The sequence below is a fragment of the Pocillopora damicornis genome, chromosome 14 (genome assembly GCF_964200805.1).
Source record: "Pocillopora damicornis chromosome 14, jaPocDami1.2, whole genome shotgun sequence".
Lineage (NCBI taxonomy): Eukaryota > Metazoa > Cnidaria > Anthozoa > Scleractinia > Pocilloporidae > Pocillopora > Pocillopora damicornis.
This window is the reverse complement of record NC_142683.1, coordinates 17,161,995-17,177,133: the sequence shown is the minus strand read 5'-3', so window position 1 is coordinate 17,177,133 and position 15,139 is coordinate 17,161,995.

The window sequence follows — 15,139 nt, the reverse complement described above, 5'->3', positions numbered from 1 at the left end:
CTCCATCCTCATCCTCAGTAGAACTATGCTATCACAAAGGTGGAATAATCGCGGAAGAATAACCGCGCTTAAGACCTTCCTATATACCAAGGAATTCGTGCTACTGGATTCGACATTTTCCAGTAACCTACTTTCACATTTAACGTGACGTTCAGCTAAGATCAGCAAACTGTTTCTTTTTTTCTTCATTTTAAACGATTCCAATCCTAATAGTGGTATCATATTTGCATAAGAATGCTAATGTCAACATGAAACTTTGCATTAATTTTTTTTTTATGAAATGAACCACAACAAACCAGAGATACCACGTACTTAAAACACTAACCGTTTAAACATTTTCTTCCACATGACGCTCTTAACGGGCTCAACGAGCTGCCAAAATTCTCTTCAAATCCGTTTTCGTTCGTGTGATAGCTTGACTTCTATTTCGATTTGACAGTTCAGTTCGACAGTTTGACTGTTAAACCTTAAATGAAGATTTGTAGACACCAGCTGAATAGATTTATGAATTTGCTTAACGGCGAATGAATGCATTGAAATCAAAATTGATTTTCTTTAAGCTCAGCTCACTGAACTACAAGTCTGCTGTCAGATGATTAACGTGGACGCTATTTTAGTCCCTTAAATTTCTCATTTCTCAATGCGTCAGCAACTGAAATTATATTCATGAAACAGGGACGCATTTTGTGACACAAATCTTGGCAATGACTGGTGTAAGCCGCAAAGGTACAACGGACGATTACTGGTCATTCTGATTTTTCGGTCATTGCTAACGTAGAACTTGTGGTCATAAGCATCATCCTGAGCAGACCCTTGCAAAAGTTTCACCAAAACTGCAGAGACCTGAAGATTTTCGCTTAAACAAACAACATTAGAGTAATATCAAGGTAAGAAAAAAAATTATTTTTGATTTTAATGAAGCCTTTTGAATTTTCTGAAACACACTTGTAAGTGTATGGCAAGCCAATTGTAGCAATATTCAATACTAAAATTCAATTTCAATTCAATGAAATTCAATTTCAATTCAATGAGATTCAAGTTCAATTCAATGAAATTCAAGTTCAATTCAATGAAATTCAATTTCAATTCAATTTCAATTCAATGAAATTCAATTTCAATTCAATGAGATTCAAGTTCAATTCAATGAAATTCAATTTCAATTTAATGAAATTCAATTTCAATTCAATGAAATTCAATGAAATTCAATTTCAATTCAATGAGATTCAAGTTCAATTCAATGAAATTCAATTTCAATTCAATTTCCATTGAATTTCCATTGAATTTCCATTGAATTGAAATTGAATTTCATTGAATTGAACTTGAATTTCATTGAATTGAACTTGAATCTCATTGAATTGAAATTGAATTTCATTGAATTGAAATTAAATTTCATTGAATTGAACTTGAATTTCATTGAATTGAACTTGAATCTCATTGAATTGAAATTGAATTTCATTGAATTGAAATGGAATTTTAGTATTGAATATTGCTACAATTGGCTTGCCATATAAGTGCAGTGACAATTGAAGGGTCTCATTCACAGCCGCCAAAAGGCCCTCGCTCAAGGCGACCAGGAGCAGTACCGCACCCTACGAAATCGCGTTAATCGTGAGAGGAAAGCATGCCGTGCAAAGTTCTATAATTCCAAGGTTGAACATCTGAAGGACTGTAAGCCCGCAGTTTGGTGGCGTGAGGTAAAGAAGCTCAGTGGTACGTCAGACGCAGCTTCTAGAGGCGTTAATCCAGCTACCCTCTACCAACATATTGATTGTGGTCAGAGAGGTTCGCCTCCAAGCACGATAGACATTGCTAACACCATCAACCAGGCGTTCTTGGCTCCTATGCGCGTCTTCACCCCCCTTTCACCTAACACCTCAACCAACTCTGACCAGGAGAGTGCTTTCCAGGTATCAGAATTCTCTGTTTTAAAGAAGCTGTCCGCCTTAAATCCAACTAAGGCAACCGGTCCGGACGGAATCCCCGGTTGGCTTCTTAAAGAGAATGCAGATTTACTAGCACTGCCTGTGACTGATATCCTTAACTGTTCGTTTAAGGAAGCACGGTTGCCTCAGTCTTGGAAGGACGCTAACATCACTCCAGTACCAAAGCAAAATCCAATACACGATGTAAACAAACATCTACGTCCAATATCCCTAACTCCCGTGCTTTCTAAGGTTGCTGAAGATTTCGTCGTGGAGAGTTTCCTCAAGCCTGTTGTTTTGGCGAAAGTGGATGTACGGCAGTTTGGGACTGTGCCAGGTTCCAGTACGACACAAGCACTAATAAGCATGGTCCACTCATGGCTTAGTGCTACGGATGGGAACGGTGCAACTGTCAGAACCATCCTCTTTGACTTCCGTAAGGCGTTTGACCTTATTGACCATCAGATCCTAGTTCAGAAGCTCATTTCATACGATCTTCCAAGCGGAATAATTAACTGGATAGTGGACTTTCTGTCCTGTCGCCGACAGCGTGTTAAACTTAGTCAGGACTGTTACTCGGAGTGGGGGGCCATCCCATCAGGGGTCCCACAGGGCACAAAACTTGGGCCCTGGTTATTTACTATTATGATAAACGACCTCATCATCCCGGGTACAGACATGTGGAAATATGTCGATGACTCCACTATTTCTGAAACAGTCATGAAGTCTGAGGTCAGCAAAGTCCAACAAGCGGTTGACGAACTCGCGACGCAAGCTTCTGCTGACAAGTTCCAATTAAATGAAACCAAGTGCAAGGAACTGCGCATAACATTCAGTCACTCTAGAAAGAACTTTGATCCAATTAAGGTTAATGATCAGGACTTAGAGTGTGTAGAGCAAGCAAAGATCTTAGGTTTGCAGATATCTTGCGATCTTACGTGGAATAATCACGTATCCGAAGTTGTAAAGAAAGTAAACAAGCGCCTGTATTTTTTGCGTCAGCTTAAGCGTGCACAGGTCAAGTCGGAGGAACTTTTGCTCTTCTATTTGACTTGTATTAGGCCTGTCACTGAATATGCATGCCCTGTTTATCATCATAGCCTCCCGCAATACCTTTCAGTAGATCTTGAGAGATGTCAAAGGCGAGCTTTACGTATTATCTATCCAGATTGTTCGTACAATGAGGCACTTCTTTTGACTGGTCTAGTTCCCTTACACAACCGCCGCGAGTTCTTATGTGATAAGCTTTTTAATTCCATCCTGTCTAATCCCTCGCACAAGCTCTATAGCTTACTACCTCCCAAGAATGAGTGCGAAGTCAATTTAAGGAGTCAGCACTCTTTTACTACACGGCGCCTCCACACCATTCGTACTCGAAATAGTTTTATCCATCACTATGTCCATAAAGCAATGATGTAATATTGGTTTCCTCTTAATTATATATTTTTGTCTTTTTAATTAGTTCTTCTTAGCCATGTATTTTTTGTAGTATATATTGTTTTTGTAAATCAAACGTAATTCAGCCTGTGGCTGCAAGGTTCTTGATAATAAACTATCTATCTATCTATCTCTATCTGAATGTTCCTAATAAAGACGAAATAACCTTGGCTTTGCTCTCTAAAATAATGACTAAATATTTAGAAAGTAATTATTGTATGATTTGAGTGATCAGTTCTGTAATGTTTACCCTGAAACGGCATTTAAAAAATTGAAAACTATTTCTAGCTTCCGCACAGAACTCATGTTGAGCTTCTTGTGTTGTTTCGCTGCTCGTCTGTCTTCGTCCTTTAAAATGATAAGTTTGTTTGGGACATTAGGATTAGTGTTTTTTTAGCAAAATAACTGGCCCAGCTAGGACTGCCCTATTTACCGGATCAGGTAGGAATTCGCATCAGCTGACCTTTTTCTATTTTTTTTTCTCAGTTTAACACAGAGATCTCTTACGCAATAAACTTTCAGCACCTTTGCTTTCTCAAAATTCAAAGTCCTCTTACTTCATAACTTTTTCATTCAGTACGATGGTGTTGTAGTCTTCACGGCTTACTGTCATTAAAAATTCCTAAACTACACAGCATTGAATCGTTGTTGTTAAGTGCTTCTTAATAATTGTGTGCCGAAAATAACACGCGCCTATCAAAACAACATTCCCATTTACTATGAAGCGAAACTTACGACGTACATCTAAAAAGTTCTGCTTTGATTCTTTTTTATCCCTCAGTATTGATCAAAGGATCAACAGTTTTTAAGGAGAGATCAGTATATTGTGTTTCAACAACGAAGTGTTGAACGAATATTTATGGAAGATTTTATGATGACAACCAGTGTGGACATACACGAGCATGCATCACTCCTGCACCGCTCAACTGCTATTACCTGCCTCTTCCACAAGAAGACAGGCAAAAGAAAAGATTCATCAAACCGTGGGCTGTAGGCTTTGCCTTGCTGTTACTGTCATGTTGGCGGCCCATGTGTGTACATGATTCGCAGTGTAAATTGTTTCAAAGACAATTCCACTGTCTATTTTTGTGAGAAAGGCGCAGTGTTTCCATATTCCGAAGAACTGGTGATAACATGGCTTGCTACACTCTCTGTTTTCACAGTCATCATCATCTTGGCACTGCAGAAAGTTCCAGATTTTCTTGGATACAAAGCCATCCTACATCAGCTGAAATTCCTTCCCTCCTATTGGACTCTGATGATTCTTTTGTTTGTATCCTTGACCAGATACGTCAAGCTCGCTATATCTGCCAAATCCATCAATTCCTGGATGATATTGATGGGTTTGGACTCTGATGATTCTTTTGTTTGTATCCTTGACCAGATACGTCAAGCTCGCTATATCTGCCAAATCCATCAATTCCTGGATGATATTGATGGGTTTGGACTCTGATGATTCTTTTGTTTGTATCCTTGACCAGATACGTCAAGCTCGCTATATCCGCCAAATCCATCAATTCCTGGATGATATTGATGGGTTTGGACTCTGATGATTCTTTTGTTTGTATCCTTGACCAGATACGTCAAGCTCGCTATATCTGCCAAATCCATCAATTCCTGGATGATATTGATGGGTTTGGACTCTGATGATTCTTTTGTTTGTATCCTTGACCAGATACGTCAAGCCCGCTATATCTGCCAAATCCATCAATTCCTGGATGATATTGATGGGTTTGGACTCTGATGATTCTTTTGTTTGTATCCTTGACCAGATACGTCAAGCTCGCTATATCTGCCAAATCCATCAATTCCTGGATGATATTGATGGGTTTGGACTCTGATGATTCTTTTGTTTGTATCCTTGACCAGATACGTCAAGCTCGCTATATCTGCCAAATCCATCAATTCCTGGATGATATTGATGGGTTTGGACTCTGATGATTCTTTTGTTTGTATCCTTGACCAGATACGTCAAGCCCGCTATATCTGCCAAATCCATCAATTCCTGGATGATATTGATGGGTTTGGACTCTGATGATTCTTTTGTTTGTATCCTTGACCAGATACGTCAAGCTCGCTATATCTGCCAAATCCATCAATTCCTGGATGATATTGATGGATTTGGACTCTGATGATTCTTTTGTTTGTATCCTTGACCAGATACGTCAAGCTCGCTATATCTGCCAAATCCATCAATTCCTGGATGATATTGATGGGTTTGGACTCTGATGATTCTTTTGTTTGTATCCTTGACCAGATACGTCAAGCCCGCTATATCTGCCAAATCCATCAATTCCTGGATGATATTGATGGGTTTGGACTCTGATGATTCTTTTGTTTGTATCCTTGACCAGATACGTCAAGCTCGCTATATCTGCCAAATCCATCAATTCCTGGATGATATTGATGGATTTGGACTCTGATGATTCTTTTGTTTGTATCCTTGACCAGATACGTCAAGCTCGCTATATCTGCCAAATCCATCAATTCCTGGATGATATTGATGGGTTTGGACTCTGATGATTCTTTTGTTTGTATCCTTGACCAGATACGTCAAGCTCGCTATATCCGCCAAATCCATCAATTCCTGGATGATATTGATGGGTTTGGCTTTTAACTATATTCTAAGAACTATATTTGTTGGCTACTTGAATTATACGCAGTTGAATTTTCTGAAGCGTCAACATCCCAGTTATATCTTTGTGTTGTCAAAGCTTTCCGTGCTGGTGTTATTTGCCATCTCTCTGATGAACTTGCTCGCCACCATTTTGGAACTTACTGTTCAAGTTCATAAGGTGCATCGGTCTATGGGAGCACAACACTCGGAGTATTTTGAAATGATAAATGATCTTCTGCGTGACTTTGGTACAACCACTTTCAGATTCAAAATGACGAGTTTCTTTTGGCAGAAACTTTTCATTGATGATAAGAATATTCTCTCTAACCAAGCACCTTTGCAGTGATAACATGGATGATAGAGCAGTAAAACAGAGAGTGTATAGATTGGTGGGAGTGACGGCCTCTTATCCCATTTGGCGCAATTTTCGATTGAGTGTCGAAAGTAATCGGAGATTTGCTTCACCACGCTCTGTGATTGGCCCAGAAAACTCTCGCTCCCTTCGGAACCAATCAGATTTAACTCTAAACCCAATCGCAACTCGTACCCTCACGTGTTTCCGCGACTTTTGCAGTTTTGCTTGGTTTTACTTTGAATTTCTATCGGTTCTTTGAGATAATTTTCTTACCTCTGATTGGTCGATGTATATGATAACTTTGGCATTGGTTTTAAGACACTCAATCGAAATGCTCTATTAAGAATTCTATAACTTCCTCTCTATACGAACGACAGAGAAAATTGCTCCAACGAATTGTAAATAGTTTATTCCCTATCTATCGGGTTAGAAATGCACATGGCATAATATTCTGTGTTTTCGTGTCTCCAGCGAAATTGTTAGTTAATTCTTATATGTTCCCTTAACATATAGAATCGTGACGCAACGGGAAAGGAATTTAAAGTAAGGAGGAGCGTTGCGTGACGAGTCTAAGAAGGGCTACGAAGGAGACTAGATCACGCTGTTATTTCTACGAGTCGTGACGTTTGTTTTCCTAAAGCGATTCCCACGTACGGAAATTTGAATGGTTGCATTCTAATAAAAATTTCTTTGCTAATGGAGAAATTCTACATTTCCATCAGTCTGCTCTAAACGGCGAAATATTATTCTTTGAACGCTGTGAAATAATCGCCGCCTGAGTGCAACGACAAATCAACACGCCGCTTGTTGTATTTTAGTGAACATTTGAAAACGATAGTGGCTACGTTAGTGCGTGACAGTCTGTTGCTTCATTAAGCAAGACACAGTTAAGTCCCAGAAAGAAACGTGTGAAAAATAATGGAAATCATAAGTTTGAAAGAGTTTCGTAAAATAAATACCTGCTTTGGCGGAAAGCATGGTAGCGCCTATGAAAATGCGATTACTAGTGCATGACGAAACGCATTAAGGAGAAGGGTATAAGGACGAACGGGGAACACGAGAAAAAGCCTAGGGTTAGGGTTAGGGTTTATCCTATGAGGACGGGCACAGGAACACATGTGAAAGATTCCCTTTTATCATTTTCAACGTTCCTTTTCATGTTTTCCGGTTACCGATGCCAGTATACATTCGCGGGTGTGTGCTATGAATTATACTTCCTTCTCCAAATCCTCACAAGACTTTGAGGTGGCCCGCCGCCATTTTGAAAACCAGGAAGACCTTGGGAATGAGTTCCGATCTTGCTAATTTGTTATGTCCCTTTTCAGGGAAAATAACTTTGCTCCGTCACCAATATTGCGTTCCTCATATCTATCACTCCTCCGTAAGAAAATAGGTCTTTTTCATTTTCCTTAATATTTATTTTTTAACGCGATGTTGAAAGTAAGGCTTTGCGCCTTTTTTCAGATTTTAGATTTTATTTTACAAAAAGACACCGTTTAGTTACAAAGCCTACCAGCGAAATTTTTGTCTTTTCCAGCGTCAAGATCCTTTCCTTTCACAGAATGGTGTCAACAATGTATTTCTGTTGATTTTTTTCTCTTTTCACGTGCGTTTATCTAAAATTGTAGAATTTTCAGCAGACTACGCTGTCCGCCGGCAAGTGAAGTCGTGCAGTTCCTTTGCTGAATATGAAATTGTAAATTGTAAGGAAGAAGTCGCTTAAAGTGTAGAAAGGAACAACGGATAGTTGTCCTTGTTTCTCTCGAAGAAGGTGAGTTCGTATTCTTGAGAAAATGTTACTTTAAAATCCTTCACAAAGCTGAACAAGCCGCAAAATCTTAGCTGAACACGTGTCAGTTGTTTGGTTAAGCAGCTCTTCAACTCGTAGTTCGATTGAGCAAGGGTGTCAGCCTCTGCAGACGCAGAACGCATAATTGTAAAAAACTTTGGGTAAAATTCAAAATTATCTCGAAAGTCGACCGCAAAAATTGCGATTCATTTTCAATTGATTCGCGACGTGAACCTTTAGTTAAACGCGTCCACGTGTACTTTTGAAGGCTTATTTTCCCAAATCCATCTCTCACTGAATTTTTTTAGAGCAAAGAAATGATACCCGTTTTGTCATTAAAAATTCTCTTGATTGCATATGTTCGTAAGCATTGTCATCCAACCTTCCAGTATATTTAGAGTAACAAACAATCCCTAATCAATTCAATAATTTGTTTTCAGGAAGTGCTGCTCTCAGACGAATGGAAGGATGAAAGAATATGGCCAAGAGGAGACATTGGAATCACTAATAATAAAAAGGATACTGCAAAGATAAGATCTTTGAAGTTATCGAGTAACAGAAGCAAAAAATGGTGGCTCCATAATTTATTGTATTTCTGTGAGAAGACTCAACGTCTACACACCAATTGCCTGATGTTATTCAAGATGTGCTCCGAATTAAATATAATCAATTGGTGAGTAAAAATATTTTGAGCCACCATTTTTTTTTAGTTATTTTAAAGTGATACGGATTGTTCTGCAAACCTTGAGCGATAATGTGTTTTTTTTTCATATTCCCACTGATAGCTCTCATTTGATGTACCTTATCTTTGATATTGCAGCGGCAGATATAGAAACTAAACATCGCTATAAAAATGAACAGAAAAAAAGCTGAAACTAACTGAATTGTTGATGTTTTTGGACTGATCGCTAGTATTTTGTTTGCTTAACGGTTAGTATCACAGTAAAATCCAAGTTGATGTCGCAAGAAGATGATACATGTTTTGGATGGCACTGTAACTTTAAAACTTTAAAAAAAAAAGACTAGATGAAATTGAACTATTCAAATCAAGAAAAAGAAGAATTTATCTCATAACTGATTTACAACAAAATACATACTATAAATACATACCGTTGACCGTACGTACATGCATACATACATACATACATGCATACATATCAAAACACATACCGTTGACCAACAAGCCACGCTAATGACTGGGACAACAGAGTGACTAGACATTGACAAACCAACGGTTCTGAAGAGAGTCATTAAGACATTTACACCAAAAGATTTCTTAGTCTTACATGTACATTGACATCACGGAAGACTATCTGGTCCAGTTTTTAAGAATTTTCACTGCGACAGAAACACTACACGAGCGACGCTTTCACTCAAAGATAAATTTTAGATACAAAAATAAAAGCCTTAAGCAACAATTACCAGATGAAAACCAAGGTGATTTGTTGATATCTCATCATCATCATCAGGAATTGAATTGATGAGTTAATTTGGTTCAACGACGAGGCTTTTCATTTCTTGTCATTCCACCTTTTTTCTGTGAAAAGTTGAAAACAAAATAACTACAGTGCCATCTTAAAACTTGTATTTTTCATTTTGTCCTATGAACTAGTGGGTTTCAATTTGCAAGAGAACATTGTCTTTGACGTTTCAAGACCATTCATACTATTTTCCACTGTGTTAAATCAGATATAATTTTCTCTATTTGTTTATTGGTTTTTTTTTAAAATTAATCTTCTGTTTTTTTTGTTCCTGAAACGTTTGCAATGTTCTCAAAGCTACATCTTTAAAACTATAATGCCTGATCACGACTAATTAGTTACCCGATCAAGTTGCACTGTATTGTTACATAAACCATCTACAATCGATTCCGGACGGAGAAGCATAAATTATGATCTTTCGTATGAATACACCTTTTTAGCTATGTGGTCACGTGGTTTAAAAGGGGTAAAGAGTGATTCAAAATGGATGCTCAAGCTTGTGTAGTGAACGACATCTTACAGAAGAAATATCCTTTCTTTTCTTGCCAAAATTGTCATATTCAAAGATAAATCAGCACTTAAAACATTAAGGTAATAAAAGTAATCGGTGGCAAAGTAAGGTTAATTAAGTGGCCAATCGAATTAAAGCTTTTATTGAAAAACAAACTTGTGAACAAACGATCTCAAAAGATCACCAAAATTCATGAAAGAAACAGAAACGGGAGTGGATTACCACTTCCGTAGAAATTTTTGGCGATTTAGTGATGTTAGGTTAGGTCGAAGCTCTATTGAAAAGTGAAAAGTTTCCTCATACGCGTCAGTGGAACTATCGTAACAAAGGTAGTGAATTGAGTATTTACTCATGCAAATTTAAACTACAGTATTGTGCTACTAATGTTGAAGAATCACAGTATGGATACTTAACTTCTGAAGCTTAGGATCCTCAGGGAATTTGTGAGAAGACAAACCCGAATCTGGAGAATTATCATAGAAGATATGAACGAAACAATTTTGGAAAAATCTTCTTGCTTCGCAGTAAAGTAATTATGGCTGCTACTGTTTCTTACCCATGTCGGATGTGACCACATAGCTAAAGAGGTATATTCATTTGGTGGTTAATTCTTTAATGAGCGTTTTGCTTTTAAAATTTTGACACCACGTTCGCACGAAATTTGGATCTTTTCAGAAAATTCGTTAGCTGCAGCTTTATCTCTTAAACGTCATCACCTATTAATCGTGACGAAAAAGGCCCAGAATTTTTGGACTAATCTTGCCCCGTGTGCACGAGTTTGTGTAGAAATACTTTGGTGTTGTAAAACATTCAAAACCAACTATAACAGTTCGGTAATTCAAACTTTATTGAGTAAACAGAGATTATTCCATGGTTAAAGCGCAAGAACGATTTTTATTAATGAGTTGCGAAGCATCAAAATAGCGAATGAGCGGGTGCAGCGAACGAGCAGGTGCAGCGAACGAGCGGGTGCAGCGAACGAGCGGGTGCAGCGAACGAGCGGGTGCAGCGAACGAGCGGGTGCAGCGAACGAGCGGGTGCAGCGAACGAGCGGGTGCAGCGAACGAGAGAGTCAAAATTGTTTATTTTTTTGGCTGGTTTGCGAAACGCTTCCTCGTCAAATTGAACCTCCATGTTTTCTTGAAAATTTTTTAAATAGGTCTGACTTTACAAGACATATCACTATTTTACTCTTTGTATCAGGCATTTTGTTTTAAACTGTTATGAAGTTTATTAACTCTTACTGTAGAGTGAAGATCTTTTGTGCTGTCATTCGATGTAACACAGGAATATAGAGAAAAACATTTTTTCAAAATCTGATGAATTAATCTTCAAGTTCCCCCTTTTTTCTCTATATATTTATTTTTAGTTTCATTGAATAAAGACCGATCTCTCAACTTATGCAGAAACATTAATTTTCTCCACAAAAAATCTGGAAAAATCAAATTCAATGGAAAAATTGGGAACTTGTTCGCTGAAGATGTTGAAATGAAAATCAGAGTTAACTCTAAAAATTTGTTGCATGTTAGTCATCAAATTGCTTCTACAATTCATGTCAATATCTTGAATATTTTTACTGATGTTTTGCAATCTTCCTGTGTTACATTCGGCAATTGATCTTCATCCTGAGAATGGGTCATGGCAAGTTGTAGCCTGAAAACGTTAAATGGACATAAAAGTAAAAACAGATTTCGGTAGAAAAATTTTGATTGAAGAATCTAGAACTTGCCAGGATGCCGACATGGTTAAACACTCTTGAACATCATCCTATGCAAAAAAACTTTACCTAAAAAAATTCGACATCGGAAAATTGTTAATTTTTTGCCGTCGAGGACTGAATTGAACTTTTTATTCCATTCCTTTTTTTTGCATGAGAAGATTTTCAATAATATTTGGCGAGAAATTTTTATGGAAACCTTTTAAAGTTTTTTGCGCTAAAAGTTGCCAAGGGAAACTCTGTGCAAATTCATCCAAATTTTTCCCGCCAAAAGTCTTAGTAAAAACGCGAAATTTTTCCCTGTGCGCCTTTTGATTGATTTAATCAATAATTACTCATCTTATTAACTTACAATTAGAGAGAACCAATAACAATAAAATAATTTGATCAGTCAAATATTTGTGGTTTATTGAGAGAAAATAAAATATTTTACTACAATTTAAAACAACATTTAATTGACTTAAAAATATGATAAGACAATAAAGGAGAAAATATTACCTTTATTGACAATGTAGATGATATCAACAAAACAATTTTTTTTAAAAAATCAGCGCATGCGTATTTTGAGCACCGTATTTTTCTAAGTCTTTTGGCGGGAAAATAAAAATTCACCTCATCTGAACAGATGTTACTTACAGAATAAGTATAGAAAATCGGCGCATGCGTGTCATAAGCACCCGTATTTTTGGCGGGAAATTTTACTGTTAAACAGCCCTTAACATAGGTTTTTGGTAGAATTAAACAAAACTGCAAAACAAGGTTGCTTCATTCAAGCTCTGAATCACTGTATTCTTGGTGGGATGTGTGCTGCATCTGTTTTGTACCTCTCAAAAATCTAATGTTCCCTTTGATCATGGGCTTTCCTATTTAATTCGTGTTTAGAGCATTACATATATATATATGTTATTTGCCGGCTGGGAGGTCCGTATGGTGAAAAACTGTGACCGAGGTCTTGAAAATACTGCCCGAGGCCGTAGGCCGAGGGCAGCATTTTCAAGACCGAGGTCACAGTTTTTCACCATACGGACCGACCCCTAGCCGGTAAATAACGTATTTATTGTTTTTAAACTTGACGAAATTCTTTCCGAAAGAACCCGAATGATTTATGGCCGTAAATACGGCAAGATCTTCCATAAATTGAACAATTTTTGAGTGAGTAAATGGTAGTTGAAATAGAGGTGATGCAAATTTAAGAGAGATACCTCAGCGAAACATTTTCATTTCCGTAACGATAAAGGTGATTTAAAAGGCTTCCAAACAAACTTTGAAACATTATTTTTACAAGTATCTGTCACAATCTGACACCTGTCAATTAGAGAGCGCACAAGAAAAAAAAAAAATCGTAGGAACATTTGAAAACCAACAGAACTAGTTTGGCAAGGACTGTCACGACACTGTTTTCTTAAAAATCAGTTAATGATCTAACGGAAAGTATTATTTACTCTCATCGACCATACATTCATGTACGAAGATTTACCTCTGTTCATTAAGTAAACGGCGAGGAAAGTAATTGTGAGTAAATTCAATTTTTTATTTTGAAGTTGTGAGAGTTTGCTCGTTTGTTTGCTGTAATGGCGTGTTTAACTCTGATCTTTCCTTCACAAAAACTAAATTCGAACGGCACACTCCAACGAGACACAAGGGAATTTAATGCAGCCTTTTCTCAATTCCTTCAATTTCTGTTGTGCAATTTAAGGTACAAATGTCCAAATTGAACGGAATTGGAAAGACTCACCAGGAGCGTATATTTGTTGTAGAGCTTAATTAAAACTTCGCTCGCTTTTTTTTTTTACTATGAACAAATTGCTCTAGAAAATTCAGATACTAAATGAATGAAAGTTCCATCGTTCAGTTTAACTGTAACCAAATACCTCACGTTTCAACTTTCTGGGTACTTTTTGTGAACGATAAAAATTAATTGCAGACGGTTTTTAGGCCGCTTGTCAACCAACGTAATGACACTATTGTTTATACAAATTCATTCTGAAACCAATATTTTTCTGTCAACCAAAGTGATTTGATAGAGAGAAAAGAGAGGATTCATAAGTTATTTATCGGCTTGAGGTAGTGACCGACGTGTTTGCTTAAAAATACTGCCCAGCCGGAAAACGAGGTATATTTATGAAAAATGACAACGAAAGTTGGGATGTACTCGGCGACTCACGAAAGCGTTACCGTGGCCCGTGGGCAGAGATAGGAAAATACTGACCGGGTAAAGAACCAATCAGATTGCAAGATTCGTTACCGTGCCCTCTAAAAAAACAATAAAAAAAGATATCTACCATTTGATCTGCAAGAGATGAAAATAAACGATGAATCAATAAATGCAATACACCTCGAAAATTACTGTTTCAAAGGATTTTGATTGTGCGTGCGGTTTGCTTGCAAAAAAGACACGTTCTTGATAATTTTTTTAGACGAGTTTCAATTCTTAAAGTGTTGAGGAACATGAACGAAACCTGGATTTACGATGAATTCATTAAAATCGCTAATAAATGTTTTCATGATCCATAAAATTCGTGATAGTGTCGGAAGAGTTTCAATCAACATTCAATTCCTAAAGTGTCGAGGATAATGAACGCAACCCAGATTTACCGATTAATTCATTACAACCGCTGATAAATTGTGGCGTAGTTCATAAAATGTGTTGCTGCTGTCGAAATAAAAGTAAGTTAAATTTGAATCCGGTATTCAGGGTCGAGTTATTTAGGTTTTTAAGCAAACAAATTATGATTTGCTTCTACGCAGCCACATACAATTAGTCTCAATTCTCGCTGACAATTCCTCTGAGATCACAACAGAGTTCGTGCAACTCTATAGATCACATTTCTTCTGGTTTAAATTGCATTTCTTATCGTTTGCAGGGAAGGGAAAAAAATTCGCGGTCTTTGTATTTATGACGAGAAAAAAAAGCAAACAAACAAAATATTCACAGAGTTCAATTGTTCTTGCAAAAGATAGCGTGGTAGCGTGAAAACAATGGATAATATTTGAATAACAATTTCTATGTCCCTGTGCGTCGAAACGAATCTGTTTTTCGGTAAACAACTATTTTTAGAAAAAATGTCTGAAAAATAGCTTTAGTTAAAATGCACCTAACTACAGTAAACTTGTCTCAGGAAAATGTAAATAGATTTCAAGTTCATATTAAAGAGTAGACATACGGCCTTAGCATTTAATTTCTTAATTTTTAATATTTGGAATCGCTGGGAATTGCTTGAAATTTCCAAACAACATCTGATCCTCTCGTTAAATTGGAGAGAATCTTTCGGTGGGAATTCTGTGAAAATTGTTCTACTGCCAGACATGT